The sequence below is a fragment of the Zea mays genome, unplaced genomic scaffold (genome assembly GCF_902167145.1).
Source record: "Zea mays cultivar B73 unplaced genomic scaffold, Zm-B73-REFERENCE-NAM-5.0 scaffold_304, whole genome shotgun sequence".
Classification (NCBI taxonomy): Eukaryota; Viridiplantae; Streptophyta; class Magnoliopsida; order Poales; family Poaceae; genus Zea; species Zea mays.
In genome coordinates, this window is record NW_023366931.1 from 52,501 (window position 1) to 68,810 (window position 16,310).

Below are 16,310 nucleotides of genomic sequence, written 5' to 3' on the forward strand. Positions count from 1 at the left end.
TTTCCACCAATAGCTTAGTTCTTACTGAACTTTAGCTCATATTCAAACTTCTGCTTTCAATATGGATAAGAGACTTGCTGCCCTGCCCTAGGAAGAGCGGCTATAAAAAGCTTGCAAAAAACACTCTTGCTTGGTTGGAAGGTATGGTAAAGGTAAACTGTATCTATTTTTTTATATAAAAAAGGGAGTGCTAAAGGAGTCATTCAGAAGTGAGTGAAGGGGCAAAAAAGCTCATTTCTTTCATTCAGGAATGGACACTGGACCAGAATGAAATGTGGGAATATCGGGATTGGCAGATTTGTTATATTGAAATAAGCCTCAACTCAACACGACTAGTGAATTCAAATTATAGTCACTTGCGGATTTCTTAAAATTGTTGTAGTGTAGTGTAGTATTGTGGTTTTTCAGTAAAGACCCCGACCTATAAATATTCACAGCCCGGCTCATACGGGCGGACAATATTCACCCAGAGCCCCGTTGCGACCGCAATGCTGTTCTTGAAGGACCTTACCTTAGAGTAGAGCAAAAAAAGGGAATAGAAGTTAGGAAGACTACTGACGTAGGGCGGCGGGTGAGCTCAACCTCGAACCAAACAAGCAACGGATTGAGCAACTAGCGCTAGGCGCATCCTCTTGCTCCTTAACGACCGAGGGATGAAATCTTTCGACGACTAGGGAGGCCCGAGACCGATTCCTGTGGATCACTATAGAATCTTCTGGAAGCAAGCTAGGCTACCTTCTGGCTAGCTCTGCCATCTTAGAAAAATTCCTTCGCGCTTAGCTTAGTAAGCTAGCTTGGTAAGCTAAGCAAGCCTGGTTCTCCGGGCACTATGGTAGGACGTGGATCGATCATGACGAGAATGGACTTCTCCGTCATGTAATGGTTTAGAAGAGTCACGGTCCAGTTCCCCGCCGGGCTTTTTCCCTTCTCGACTAGACGAAGGAGATATTCATTCCATTCAGGCAGGTGAGGAAGGGCGGCGTCGGCTTGACCCTGTCTTCTCTGGGTCGGAGGCTAAGTTTATCATTCAGTGGTGAGGTGTTCATAGAAAGCAAGGCCTCGCCCAACGCAACGAGTGGCGGATTTGGTTTGGATGGGGTCTCGTCTCGCTTGGACGCTGGGGAGATCTGGATAGAGTCTTTCTCGCTCAGTAAAGAAGAGTACGCGCGCTACGGCTTACGCAGTGGATCTTCGGGCAACCGGCACATCCAATTCCGATCAACAACTTGGATGGAGGTATGGCTGAGTGGCTTAAGGCATTGGTTTGCTAAATCGACATACAAGAAGATTGTATCATGGGTTCGAATCCCATTTCCTCCGGTTGAACGGGCGGGCGAAATTACGTGAGAGAAAGAACCTCAGATTGATGGAGTCCGCCGTCGGACAGAATAGCACTACTTAGTGACTAGGAGCGGAGCGCCCCTTTCTTGTTCTTGGTGGCGTCTATAGCGAAGAAGACCTTCCCGAACGAGGGCCGTCCAGTCCCTGGGCGGCTCTCGGTTCTTGAGCAAGCTCCTCCACTGCGGGTAGGATGCTCATAGATGAAGAAAAGAGACTTTAGGCAAGTGGTTCTGGTAGCTCAGCTGGTTAGAGCAAAGGACTTAAAATCCTTTTTTGCTTGTTTCAGTGGGAAGAGCAAGGGGCATTGCCCTTGAAATCCTTCAGTGGTTCGAATCCACATCTGAGCGTCTTTTTTTTTCGGTATGCCGCTCCGCGAGCAAGGAGCGCCGCGAGGAGAGCGAGAGAACGAAGTGGGCTTTGGTGATGTCGGAATTTGCACCTATTTGTATCTATTTAGTGATCAGTCCGCTAGTTTCTTTGATTCCACTCGGTGTTCCTTTTCCATTTGCTTCCAATAGTTCGACCTATCCAGAAAAATTGTCGGCCTACGAATGTGGTTCCGATCCCTCCGGTGATGCCAGAAGTCGTTTCGATATACGATTTTATCCGGTTCCTATTTTATTTATTATCCCTGACCCGGAAGTCACCTTTTCTTTTCCTTGGGCAGTACCTCCTAACAAGATTGATCTGTTTGGATCTTGGTCCATGATGGCCTTTTTATTGATTTTGACGATTGGATCTCTCTATGAATGGAAAAGGGGTGCTTCGGATCGGGAGTAACCACTAGTGAAAGGGCTAAGGGGGGAAGGACATAGGAAAGAGGGATGCCTACAAAAAATCAATTGATTCGTCATGGTAGAGAAGAAAAACGGCGCACGGACCGTACTCGAGCTTCGGATCAATGTCCCCAGAAGCAAGGAGTATGCCTGCGTGTTTCGACGAGAACACCGAAAAAACCTAATTCAGCTCTACGTAAGATAGCAAAAGTACGGTTGAGCAATCGACATGATATATTTGCTCACATTCCAGGCGAAGGTCATAATTCGCAGGAACATTCTATAGTCTTAGTCAGAGGGGGTAGAGTGAAAGATTCGCCAGGTGTGAAATCCCATCGTATTCGAGGAGTAAAGGATTTGCTGGGAATTCCGGATCGTAGAAAGGGAAGATCTAAATATGGCGCAGAAAGACCAAAATCTAAATGAATGGAAGATGCCTCTGGAACTTATTGGTTATTTTGGGGGGGCGATATGGAAGCAGCTAGCTTCCTTTCCCTTATTACGTTACCAGCCCACCGCTATTCCAAAAACCTTAGCTTCATATGGCTCCTCTATGATCAGGTTCTCAAAAGAATTTCCTTTCCTTGGAAAAACCAAGGACAACCCCTATCTCAGTCTCCTTTCTCTTTTGGGAGCAGAGCTGAGCTTCAAAGTTTAGAGTAACTATGAGATGAGATTTAGTGGAATGGATATGAAGAAAAGAAAAATGCTCTTTTCCTTCTTTATCTTTTTTATCATCTCTTCTATTTTTGTCTTACTGGGGGGGACGCACTGGTCTTACGACTTGCTTACTCACTGAGCAAGGAAGCCTTAGTCAGGCTCTTACTTCGGAATGGCTGCTCCTCCGTGACTCTCATCATGGCCGTTGGATTCGCTCTACGGGCCTTCTTCCTCGCTACCGGAGGGGGGCTATCCATGGCAAATTACATGATGCACGGAGCAGCCGAATCCTCCAATTCGGCCTTATTTACTTATACTTCCGATTCCTATTTGGTAGAGGATTCGGCCAGTTCCGGGCGTAGTAGAAGTACCACCTCGTCGGTCAATCAACCGCTTCAGGGGGAACAAGCTACGCCTCCCGCTCTTCCTGTTATGCAGGAAGCAGCTAATCGGGCTCCGCCCTACGTCCCCTACCCCCATCAACTAAATGAAATAATAGGAGGGGATAGCGTAGAATCCATTCAGAGGCGGCTGTTGGGGACTAATTGGAATCCTTCAGCCCATGACATAAGAATGGCCCGGATTCAAGCCGAAGACCTATTTGAGGTCAAGGTTGACATAATCCGGAAGATGGCGGGCCTGCATCCAAGTGGCGATTGGATGGGACGGGGGGCGCGGGCCCTGGACAACCCCCGTACGGCCACTGGTGAAGAACACTTGGCTAGGTTGCATCAAATGCTTGACGACCTACAGAGCGGGAATTTTCCATCTGCAACCTTCTGTCGAAAGAGTCCGCTTACGGGCGGGTGAGGATCAACACTCTGCCACCTAGACATGGCTCAAAACGAAGGGGTAAGGCCAAGTGTTCTTAAAACAAAACTCTCAGTGCACTTCGGAGCACGGTCTTCCGTTAGGTCCTTTACGGACGACGAAAGCCAGCCCCTTGGCTATACTCTACTCTTCGCCTCCGGCTGTTCTTTCCTTTTGGCTCGGCGGAGCTGAGCTGGGTTCCATTACACTCTGTAGGAAATGCATAGACAGTCCACGCAGCAAACCGAGGCCCTGCGTGCGCCGTACGTACCGCCTACGAATAATAGGTAGCCCCACCCCAGGCAGAGTTTGTGAGCCGTGTAATAGGCGACCATTTCGCGCGGTTCGGGGGGCACTTGAATAAGCCGCCGGCACCCGGCTGCGTCTTTACCCCTATCCAATTTTTGGGCCAATTCCCCCTTCGTACTACCAAAAAATGAGATTCTTGCCGAATCCGAGTTTGCTGCTCCAACCATTACAAAACTAATACCTATTCTGTTTAGTACTTCAGGTGCTTCTCTAGCGTATAATGTAAATCTCGTAGCGGATCAATTCCAACGAGCCTTTCAAACTAGTACTTTTTGTAATCGACTCTATAGCTTCTTCAATAAACGCTGGTTCTTCGATCAAGTTTTGAATGACTTTCTAGTCAGATCGTTCCTGCGTTTCGGATATTCAGTCTCATTCGAAGCTTTAGACAAGGGTGCTATTGAGATATTGGGCCCTTATGGTATCTCGTACACATTCCGACGATTGGCCGAGCGAATAAGTCAACTTCAAAGTGGATCTGTTGTGCGAAGAGTGCGTTATGAACCGTGGCCGCCTACCTGCTTTGGTTGGTGGGGGCGGCTCCTCCGTTGTGGGTAAACGGGAAACCCGACTCTACGAACCCGAGGAAAGGCTGCACAGCTTCCGTAGGGTCGTTAAGACCGGAGCTTTTTGTAGTGCTAGCAGGAATGCAAGTGAATGAATCCAATCCCCTTTCAAATCGGCGAGGTAATACCTTATTGAAGTAGGGCACGCTACGGCAACACAGGACTGACGGGGTGGGGGCTTGCTGTCTACTTGGCGAGCCTTCACTGCCCCCTTCTGTAACTTCCCTTCTTTCGTCCGTCCACGAGGCAGTCAAAAGAAAGAGAGAAAGGGGCGGCTATAACGCAGGAGTCGTGGCGGTTGTATGCCACAAGGTCCCTATAGACAAGGGGACAAGTGAATCATCGCTTTTGGGCGCAGGCAGCCCTCTACCATCCATCCCATTGCATTCCTCTCATAGAGTACTGTACCGTCTCAGACCAGATACATCTATGGAAAGAAAGGATTTCATAGAAAATATTCATTTTTCTCTTTTTTTGGATCCCCATGCATTCCGTTATTCCCGTAACTATGGATTGGATTGGATTGGATTGATTGATTGTCCCTACCTAACTAAATGGTAGTGGTCTAGGGAGCGCAATTGCTAGAGCACGGGAGAATGAAGAGTAATGATTTAAGCAAGAGCAGCCGGACGGACTACTATAGTCAGTCTAGTGACTACTATAGTCTTTTCTTTCTTTGTAGTTAAGTAATAATGTTTGGTATAGCAGCCTTTCCGAGCGAGTCTCTGGGATCTCCTGTAAACCCCCATGATGTGGTAAAGGGAGGGAGGATATTAGGGGAAGCAGTGAGTGGAGATTCCCCTGCGGAGAGCCGGATGAGGGGAGACCCTCACGTCCGGTTCGGAGGGCGGGGATATCCCGACCCTACTATCATTATGCCTTTGCAATGTTACTTGGTTCAACTCCATTTGTGACCTTTTCTCGTATGTGGGACTCTCTATCTTCTTGGGTAGATTCTAGATCGTCTTTCATTTTGTTAGTGAGTAGTTTTATTATTAATAAGTCAAGTCAAGAATAATAAGAGAACTGTAGGAGCTTGCCAGGACGGCTTGGTAAGCAAGCTACCTGTTATGTAGGCGCCAACTCCCAGTTCTTTCTCTTCTTTCTTTTGGCGGCATGGCCAAGCGGTAAGGCAGGGGACTGCAAATCCTTTATCCCCAGTTCAAATCTGGGTGTCGCCTGACCCACAAAATACTTTTTATTTCTTATTGTACTGATTGAACTCTACAAATTCTTGCCCTGCATAAGCAAAGGAAAAGAACTAGGCCTGTCGATACTGGATTTTTCTGAATGCCTTAAAGTCTGATGTATAGTTTCAAAAAGCAAGTCGTTTTTTCAAGACAGTGTTTTTCATGCAAGGGTAGAGTCTCAATAGAAGTAAGGACTAGGTGTTTTAGCAGCACTGGTTTATGCATAATAGCTAGGTAAGAAAGCACAGTATTCGAGGGTCAGTAACTAGAACTAATAGAAGAGATGGGATAGTGATATTTCTTGAAATAGATATATATATGGGATAGTGATATTCCTTTCACCGAGCAAGAAAGAGATGGGATAGCTGATATGAACTGTCAAAGAAAAGAAGGCACTCATCTTTAGCGTGGATATCATAGGTATAAATGAAAGAAACAACTTCCTGATTCCTGTTTCTTTAGCGTGGATAGGATCTAATAAGCAAGCACCGGTCAAGTAGAAGCAGAAGCAAGGTAGGTCAAAGATAAGTCACGGATAGAAAAGAAAAGCACTGCTTTCCTGTAGAGGAAGACTCTCTTCGGGGAAGAGAGGATTGATTTCTCGGACAACAGCGAAGGGAAAGAAAGGGAGAAGCAGAGGAAGAACATCCGGATTGAGAGCAGGTAGGACTTTTGACCCTATACGTTGACCCTAGAGAATCATACTTTGATCAGATTCAGATCCGCCAATGAGGAGAGTGACTCGGATGCAGATACTTACAAGTGCCAGATGCGCTAGACGGCTTTCTAATAAGGTTGGCTTGGATGAAGCGAATGTTGTTGTGATACGGCTCTCTTCTCTTCTGCTGTACTAACGAGAAGACTAACGAGAAGGGCTTTCTTTCCTATGAACCGAGGAAATGGAATGCATGGTTGCCTCTGGCAGAGCGGTGGTATAAGACTATCATACCTCACAGAAATGTACCCCCTTTCAATGTATGGCGGAACCCTTAATCAGTGAAGTGATGGTCCCAGGGCCAGAATCTCCTGCTGCTGAATTCTTGGCTGAGAAACAGCAAATGATTGCGGCGCGGAAGGAAAATTGAGCTCAAGCCCGGGAAATTTGCAGATCAACACAGAAGTGAGAGATCTTTGCGGTGATATGGTCTACCTTAAGCTACAGCCATACAGGAAAATTCTGGGGTCAGGAACGAAGCTAGCTAGAAAGTTCTATCTTTCTTATTCTTCAGAAAATTGGTCCAGCAGCCTTGCGCCTCACACTGCACAGATTCACCCAGTCTTCCATGTGAGCCAATTTCAGAAGCATCTTGGGCCTAAAGCTGTTCCCACTTCCTATGGTCACCTCAGATGATCAAAACGGAACCATTTGCAGTGTTGAGCACTCGTTCTGTTTCTGACGGTATGGTGGTGAAATCTCAATGGAGGATCAAATTAATCTGGCGGCAGAAGACTCAACTTGGGAAGATTGCAGTTTCATTCAAAGCTCTTTTCCACAGTTCGACTATGCTATGCAACGCTGAAGGCTTGGTTCCCAGAACGATATCCTTGAGTTGAGGATGAGGACAAGGATTGCTTCAAGAGGGGAGGCCTGGCCTGTCATGAGAAGAATCGAGGACCGTCGATGAAGAGCATCCAACGGCCATGATTCCATTTACTTTACCACCAGTTTACGTTTTCAGTTTACGCTTCCTCTCTTGCTTTACATTTCGTTTACAGAATTGCAGCTGCTGTAATCGGGCTATGGCTATAAAAGCCGAGACTTAGAGAGAGAGGGATAGCTAGCTAGAGAGAGAGGGTAGTGATTCTCAAGATCGAGATTAGTGGGCAGTGCCGGTATCAGGAATGCTGGTAAAGAGTTTGTCTTGTCATTCTTGTAAGGTGCGCCAGCTTAGTCTACGGTGACCTTTCCCGGTTGATAGGTTGCACTGCCGTGAGTAGATAGGGTGAAATGCTCGGCTCGCATTATCATTATATAGATAGATTTCTAGCATGAAAGCCGTATAGCGTTAGCGCATCCTCTGAGATTTCTTGCTTGTCTGAGTTCACATCCTTGTTGCGGGGAAGGCCAGCCCTAAAACTGGTATTGGAATGACCCGAACTTCACTTAACTTAAGTAGAGCCCGCATCTCGTCACGAAAGATATCTGATGAATATCACACGGCCGAATCTTCATTTGAGAATACCCAGACCTGAAGTCCATGGAATAGCTGATACGCACCCTGATATTGGTCAAACAAATCATCGATCCTGGGCAATGGCTACTTATTCTTGATTGTCACTTCATTGAGAGAGCGATAGTCCACACATAGCCTCATAGATCCATCCGCGCTTTTGAACAAAGAGCGAAGGCTTTGACAAGTAAAGGCTCGGGAGCTAACAAAAACCAAGGATCAAAACCAAGTTTAGCGCAAACAGCAACGGGAAAGCGGCCCTTTTGGTCCGGTTGCCCGGCGTGTAAAGGACTTTCTACGAGGATAGGAAAGAGTGGGGAGTGAAAGGTTAGTTTCGCTTTCCTGTTGAGTGCCAATTCCATGCATTCAACCTGATCCATTTTATCCCTTTCTCCCAGGTGCAAGTCTATTATTGAGGAACTGCGAGCTAGAGCTTACTCAACCCAACTCAAAATGTGTCGGTTACTTCTTGTGTTTACAGCTCAAATCTCTATGGTCGTCTTGACATCCAATTGCTGCAGCTCAAAATACCCATTGCCGGCGTGTCCCAAGACTACTACCTACAAAAGCAAGCCCTAGTCTTTACAACTGCTACTGTAGCTATCTATACCAATTCCCTAGTACCACTGTCAATGCCATGCCCTAACTTCTATTCATATCCAGTAAGAACTCCAAAAGCAAGTCAACTCCTATTAGAGTAAGTAGTAAGTAGAGTTTAGGGAGGTTGAGGAGTGGAAGCTTGCTGTGGCCTAAAGGCTAGTATCATAAAGGTGTGTAAGTTCAACTCTTGTAGAGCCTCCATCGGATGCCGAGTATATTGCGTATTTGCTCGTCCCTTCCGATAGAAAGGATCCGTTTTCCGTTCTTGGGATGGATATCGATGACGAGGACCCGTTACCGTATCTACAGCAGGGTAGGGATGGCTACGTTATAGGATTAAACAGTCTTCCCATAAGCCTACTACTACCGATACCGATACCTCAACGAATAGAGATCTTGTCTTTCGCTCTCCTCCAACCAAAAGTGCCACATTACAACCGCATTTACTTCACTTTACTTCTCTGCATGGGGGGTAGACCCTTAAGCGGATATTGAGAAAAGGAGTTATTCGGTAAGTTGCTTTCAAAGGAAAAACAGTGGTTTTTTTTGTTGGGCTGTGGTTAGAGTTGTTTGAGGAAACCGAGCAACCTCGCGCTTACCCGAGTAAATTCATGGCCTAAACGAACGATATCCACTACTGGAAACCAAAGAGCTGATTAATGAGACTTTTTCCATTCAAGGCCTGCCTATGAACCTATACCGCTACAGGAAACTTCCTGATTTACTAGACTTCTACAAGCTACCTCAACCAGTCTTGTCCGCTAGAAAAGTGCCGGAATTCGGAGAGCACTTCAAGGCATCGAGCATAAACAAGATACGATGGAACCTCACCTGCCAACTACTTTTTACTTATTACTTTGTCGAAATGCAGGCACTCGGGGGAATACGTGAGAAAGCTATACTAATCTTTAAAAGATACGAATAATTACTCCACTTCCCTTCGAGGATGGTTCCAATACTGCAATGGGCAACCCGTACTAGACCTCTCTTTCACTTGTACCTGTACTTGTGTTGCAACCTAAGCGAGGAATAAAGACTTGTTCTAGTTGCCCTGGTTGGCCCTGCGCCATAAGCCCAAAAGTGCCGGAAGACAGACCCCTCAAGGATGGAACAACTACCTTGACTTGCCTTGACTTTCCAACCCGTTACTGCACTTTCCAATCCTACCCAGCCGAAAGCATATTCCGGGTTTTCCTCATTGTTCAATCCAATAACCCTTCCAATACAGGAAGTACGATCTATCTATAACGATTCTTGGAGGGTTCGAGGTGTGCTGCCTTTCATGATTAATGATTTCATAAATCAATTGAACTTAACAGGTAAATACCGTTTTGGTCCCGTTGTTTATTATCAAATAAATATTAAGGAGATTCCGCCTTTAATCTATGATGTGATTCGTATGGAAGCATCGAAGGGCTATTTATGGTTGGATGAAAGGAATCTGGATACTCATAGTCTTATAGGAGTGTATAAGTGTAGAGTTCCTATGGACCTACTTGTATTGAAGGGGTTATCTAATGTTATTTTAACAACAGTTATTAAAGCTCAGCCTAACATTTCTAAATTCAAAGATCTGAAAGCCATGCATTACGCATTCTTGAATCGACAAGAAAATGTCGTTAAAGTCGTTAGTATTGATTTGAGTGATTGTATGAATTATATACCTACTTCGCGTATATTAACATCCCAGAAATTTACAAACCAATATGGAGTATATTTCAATCTGGTTGAACGGATTATAGATCTCCCTATCTATGACTTTCATAATCACTGCTTTTTCCCCTCCACGGGGTTAACACCTATAGGTGAAATAACACACGTTATATTGCATAATTTCTATCAGAATACTGTAGATTCCTTGCTCGAGTCTCGGTATCCGGGGATCACCTATAGTCGATACGGTCATGAACTATTTATTCTTTGTAAACAAACTGACGAATTCACAATCGACGATTGTGACATAGATAACATATTAGAAGTACTAGATCTATATAGTGTAGATATTAAGTGGTCGTCCGATGGGTTATTACTGGCCGACAACAATGACAAAGCTCTTATCCTTCATGAGGATGGCTGCCTTGAGGTGTGGAATTCAGAAGACATTTGATCATGGTATCCCTATTGTAAGAATACCCGCGAAGGTAAAGCTAGATAGGTCTACTCGGCAGATAGGAAAGCCTACCTCGCAGAAGATATCTACCATGATGCTACTCGGCTCTTAGAGGACTGATCGATCTTTTTTCAACTCGCTACTCATCTCCAGCTAGTAGATTAGCTCTTCTCTTCCTGAACTTACACCCGGAAATATAGGGTTATAACGAAAGGTTAATAAAAACTCAATCTTTAGTGATATGTATTGATCATGACAAATATCATTTCAACTTGAAATAATCAAACGCTAAATCTACGCTATACGCTTTATACATCACTAAATAGAAATGGAAATAATGAAATAAGCTCTTGAATGTTTTCCCTGTCTCAAGGGGGGAGAAACATCTGTATTCACAGCGAAAGAAGCCCACTTTCCCACACTTCTTTCCCACACGGCTACCAAGTAGTTGGTAGTGGTGGCCTCGGTATTTGTATATACCTACTAAACCGGGATATAAAATATGTTTTATGCTGAGAAAGCTGCAGGGAATCAGTTGAGTAAAACAACATTTAATAATGGATGCAGTAGTCATCCTCGCCTTTATCAAGCGAATCCGCCTGAGTACCATTAGTATTATCACAACTCCATACAGGATCACTAGCTAAGTCAAGATTCTTCTTGTATTCCAACCATCTACTAACCCCTTCATCTGAAGAGATATCATCAGTATACCTCATGTATACCTTGATGATTTTATCACGACAAGATTCCCATCTAACTAAAGATATTTTTTTAGTTTTACTCATCCATAAACATGAAAAGCACTTAAGAAGAAGATCTTTCGGAATCACTATAGATTTGATTCTATCCTTAGTAATATCAACACTTCCAAAATCGGGAATCAATGGATTCTGTAAATCAATCATCATACGATATAACATAGAGCGCTCTTCCACGGAGAAGAAGTGTTTATCTTTAGGATGTTCGTTTTGTATTGCAGGTAGAAGTATATGATCAAATAAAAATTTGTTTATTATGATGAGTGGGTGCCCCATACGAAAGATTGATTCCCTATAAAGGGTCGGCAAAATCCAAGCATATTCAGGCATAGTTATAAAATTATCATGTACTGCGTATATAGGAATTGAGGAAGCATTCTCGAGTTTATTGATAAACTCAACAAGCTGGATAGCAGTAAATGCATCCTTTTGATGGATGAAGTTGGCAAAGGTTGAGGTTGAGCTCTTTCTAATATCGTTATCGTTTAACGGTACAAGCATTTTAGCCGATGTTGTTTTAACCTCCTTTTCGTTATTTTTGGTTGTTTCATACTGTATTTTCATTTTTACGCGTTTACGCCGCTTATATGTTTGCAGCGTTACCCAGTACGGCGTACTATATACCACCGGTTTATCCTGTCCTGCTCCAAACCAGCTAACATAATTGATAAGATCCATAAGATCTTTCATTTTTCCAAAATTCTCTTTCCAATATGTAGAAATATGTTTTGAAATTAGGTTTATTCCCTCGGAATCCGACTTACCCTTTAATAGATCTTCAACATCCTTTTTTAAGGTATAATCGGTTTTCCCATACATCATGGGCATAAACATTTTCTTTACCACATTGCGATCAAATATACTAACAATCTTAGCTAATACACTTTCTTGATCTTTTTCATTACGTGTAAGTAGTTTAATTACTAGTTCTATCTTTTCTTCAGCGATGAGATAGTTTATTAAACAATCCCGCATGAATTCATATATATCCCTGATATATCTGCCATCCGTATTTGGGGTTTTTAAAAGATTTGTATGTATCCCATAATCAATATCCAACAAAAAGTAACTCATCATCTGATAAGCACTTGCTGAGGCATCTTGGGATACTGGTGTGTATCGCAGCACAGACAAGTCTCCTGTATCCGCGTACGTCTTCAAACTTATACATGATGATATATACTGAAATGGGTGCCTGCAGCACAGTGTATCCATAAAGATATCTTTTTCAAAGAATGTAGGTTTACTTACCATATCTGGTATTATTTTAGAGATAAACTCCATAGCGTCTTGGTATACACCAAATTTAGATTTATGGTATGCCGCTGATATAAGGAAATTATGGAGGATTCTATCCTCATCATCACTATTTATAGTATGTGCTGCTGAGTCATCACTTTCATCAAATATGATGAGTGATCTCACTAAATCACGTTCGTGGAAATGGAAGGGTCCATGGCGGTAATTTCGCCCCCTGAAGTCCAGAAAGATTGGAAAATAGATTTTATAATCTAGATAAGCCTCAGCTATTTTCATAGTATATAGTTCGAAGGTTGACGCGTGTATATTTTTTAACAATACAGATTTCAACTCACTATATCGATAAATCGTTGAAAGCTCCTCGTGTTTAAACAAAAGGCTAGATAGTAGCCTGAGCGCCTCCTTTCGTTTAAATAAAGCTAGATTCTTCGGCCTGAGAAGCCCCACGGACACTAATACACTCCAATGTTTTTGTATAAAATCATAGACTAATTTATTAATTCGATAGGGCTGCCGCTGAAGCTTCTTCACAGCACTCAACACTGGTTGAGATCTCTCGCGATCGATATGTATGTCAAATACACCATAATCTTTTTCACTTAAGAGAGTCGGACTATCTCCACTCTCCCTTTGTAGGGTTGTGAGGTAACCACCTCTATAACTCGATAGAGGGGTCAGATTCGTTATATATGGATCCGAGACTTCCGCGGTTGCGGTGGGCCGTAATTCCCAATCGGCTGGAGGGTATACCATAGGTAAGGTTGAACAGAAGGGTAGATCTTTAATGTCAAATAGACAATCTACATAGCCCGGGTATATTACATTTTTTGGCTTCTTATTCTTCTTATCAAAGAGAAAAACAGGTTTTTTGACTTCTATCAATTTCCTGCTAGCCAGCCAGCCAAACAGGGCTTCCCCTATACCGGGCTCCTTATGTTTACTGATTCGAACTCTTTTTCGATTCGTTTGTTTTGATATGCTCTTTTTCTTTCTATCCAGCTCGGAATGTACATCACCATTAAAGGTATCCACACCTTTATCTTGCAATAAGATGTTTTCATCTTCATTTATCTGCTTATCACCCCGCTTAGCTTTTTTGCGCTTTCTACCCTCAGCGATTATACGATTATACTCAATCTTAGCTGCGGAATCTAGTTCACTCACCAATGTAGCAACTTGAACACTAGCCTTCTCCAAAGCAAACACATTAAACTGCTTGCTTAAGACAAATACAACTATACATTCCAGTGTATAGGTGCCCATAGCTCTAACGATATCTAGATCGTCTGGTTTCTCTAACTTATCAAGAAGGTAATCCTTTGCTGTTTGCTCATCTATATTGATGAACTTATTCTTCAACTGACCTAATGATTCATAGACATTGGCCTCATAAAAATACATAGTCATACGTTCTATTTTAGTTTGAATGCCTTTTAATTCCTCAGCCGTCTGATTGGTCTTATTATTAGAATGATCTAGTAGTGTATTAAACACTTTATCTTTATTTAAGGGTTCCCTGTACCCCGAATTCATCATAACCTCATTTTCATATGTTTCAATGAATTCATCCCAGAATTGGTAGAGTTTTCCCATATCCTCAGCTGTGCGCTGACCCCCTGGAGGGATCCAGTGTTCAGCGTTGTACTTATTATTTTGCAAACCCCAACGTTTGACTGTGTCAACATTGATATCTTCTGAAGTACCGACTTCTACACCCCGCCTTAGTCTCTCCCATTCAGCCTGCATAGACTCTCCTAGCTGCTCTCTTTTTTCATCCTCTAAATCAGGGTCTCTATCCGTTGATACCCTAACTGACTCCCTGATCGGGTTATAATTACAGTTAAAGAAATCGCTCTTAATTTTATCTTTCTGCAATTCTAATTCACGCATTTCTTTCTCATATCTAACCTCATACTCGTATTCTCTATATTCCAATTCAGGAATCTGACTCTTTTTCAAGAGTCTTTTCACTTCGGCCAATTTTTTTGCTGTCAGTGGAGGATAGTTCATATTTTTCTTTTTTGTGTGTCTTCTTGCAGGTTGGATTTATTTAGTTTGAGACATGTAAGGACTTCTCCGGAGAGGTATTCTCTGCAGTTCTGTCCATCTCTGTCGGCACCATTGTTATCTGTCTCTTAATAGTAGAGGATCGCCGACGCCCTGTCTTTGAAGTAGATACCTGGTTGGTATCTTTATGTAGATTGGAAATGTGCTTGTATACTTTTCTATTGCCCAGTGACTCTGAGAAAAGTGGGAAACCATGTCAAATCCGCATGCTTGGCCTTCGGATTCGTAGTCATAGGTGCCTTGCTTATATTTATTTTCAGACAGGCGGCATAGGATCAAAGGTTTCGAACCAAGAAGTTTCCCATTCCTTTGGCGACGCAGGGAAGTCTCATTTGGAATTTCATATAGCCAGTGGAAAGAGGCGGTTTCTGAGAAGCATCCAAAGGCACTGCGAAGAATATCCATGGCGCTAAGGACTCGATCGGAGGTGCCTTCCTCAGGAAGAATGGTTGGGAAGAGACATCATGAATCCTCATTCTTTCGAATGAACTTATATGAATTATGCATTTTTCTCGTTTCCGTCCATTTATGTTCATCCACATTTTAGAAATAGAAATTCATCCCGAAATAACCAACTACCGCTTTCCTCGAACTCTGGCTTCTGCATTAAGTTAAGTGAAGGTAGTCTAGGGTAAGGCCCGAAGAAGTCATTTAAGAAATCGAATAAGAAGCTCGAAAGAAGTGAAGGCGTATCAGATACGGATCAGTCTCTTTCCCCGTAGGCATGAGTACGGCACCCTTGACTGGTTCTAACCATTCATTCTTCCCTGGTTCGACGCTTTCTCTAGTGGAGTGGATATGTGTTCGTCTACTTGACCTTTGTTGGTTCATACATACCTTTTCATTCCTGCTAGTAAGGCATCCCAGCTTTGCCTGTCCCCACGACTGCCCGCATCAACTTGAAACCGGAGAGCACTGGCACTGAGATACCTTACTTACTGAATTTCCTGCTGGCCTTCCCTTACCTGCCCTTCCATTTAGGTTGACGAATGGGATTTCCTTTTCTAGAAACACTGGGAGACTGGGTCTTCTCAGACAGAGATGGTTCTGCTCAGCGAGAGAACGAGCATACGAATCAATTCCATGCCCTGAACTTTGAACCAGAGATCCAGCTGGCACTTCTCTTTTGATTCATAACCCTTGCTTTGGAATATCCGGTTGACTTGGGCAGTTTCTTCTATATCTCGAATGCTTCAATCGCCAGGCCAGGTTCGATCAAAGAAGTTGATAGCGCGAAAGCTGTTTTAGTTAGTCACGTGCATCCTCGCCTCTTGCTGAGTCAGGCTATCAAGCCCGTTGCGCTGCGTCTATCCGTTTTCTTGTTGGGTCAGGTTGAGTTCTAAGCCCGTGTAAAGTGAGCTTGGTCTGGAGCAAGCTTGACTCGTACAATAACTCGTCTCGTCTCGTATAGTATAGACGTTGAAGAAGCAGTCAATGGTGCCTGCTCTAGAAAATGCATATATCAATCAAGGAAGTGTTCCAGAATTCGTCGTATCCTGAGGTGAATCTTGCTTGTTTTGCTAATGACGTAAATGGAAATGAAATGAAATCTTGCTTCGTAATGAATTCCGCGAATCAAGAGCTGGAAGAGTGCTTTCAACTCACTCCAAGGGGCAAGGGATGGCACTATCACGACTGAATCGCCTATTCGACTAGTGCCAAGCGACCGATATCCTGATGCCAATCGAA

General features: G+C 43.6%; 2 protein-coding genes and 1 non-coding gene across 3 annotated transcripts in view; all 3 read left to right on the forward strand.

Moving 5' to 3' along the window:
• LOC118474706 (probable cytochrome c biosynthesis protein) overlaps positions 1–621 on the forward strand; it is an 11,570-nt gene extending 10,949 nt beyond the window's left edge. The window contains exon 1 of the mRNA XM_035963737.1: positions 1–621. This exon is cut by the window's left edge and continues 10,949 nt beyond it. The gene's annotated coding sequence lies outside the window, so the exon portion shown is untranslated.
• Positions 1–2,184, forward strand: part of LOC118474705 (uncharacterized) — a 7,018-nt gene extending 4,834 nt beyond the window's left edge. The window contains exon 1 of the mRNA XM_035963736.1: positions 1–2,184. This exon is cut by the window's left edge and continues 4,834 nt beyond it. The gene's annotated coding sequence lies outside the window, so the exon portion shown is untranslated.
• Positions 2,185–5,572: 3,388 nt separating this feature from the next.
• Positions 5,573–5,643, forward strand: TRNAC-GCA (transfer RNA cysteine (anticodon GCA)). Its single transcript has one exon. It is a non-coding gene; the product is annotated as a tRNA-Cys (tRNA).
• Positions 5,644–16,310: the final 10,667 nt, after the last annotated feature.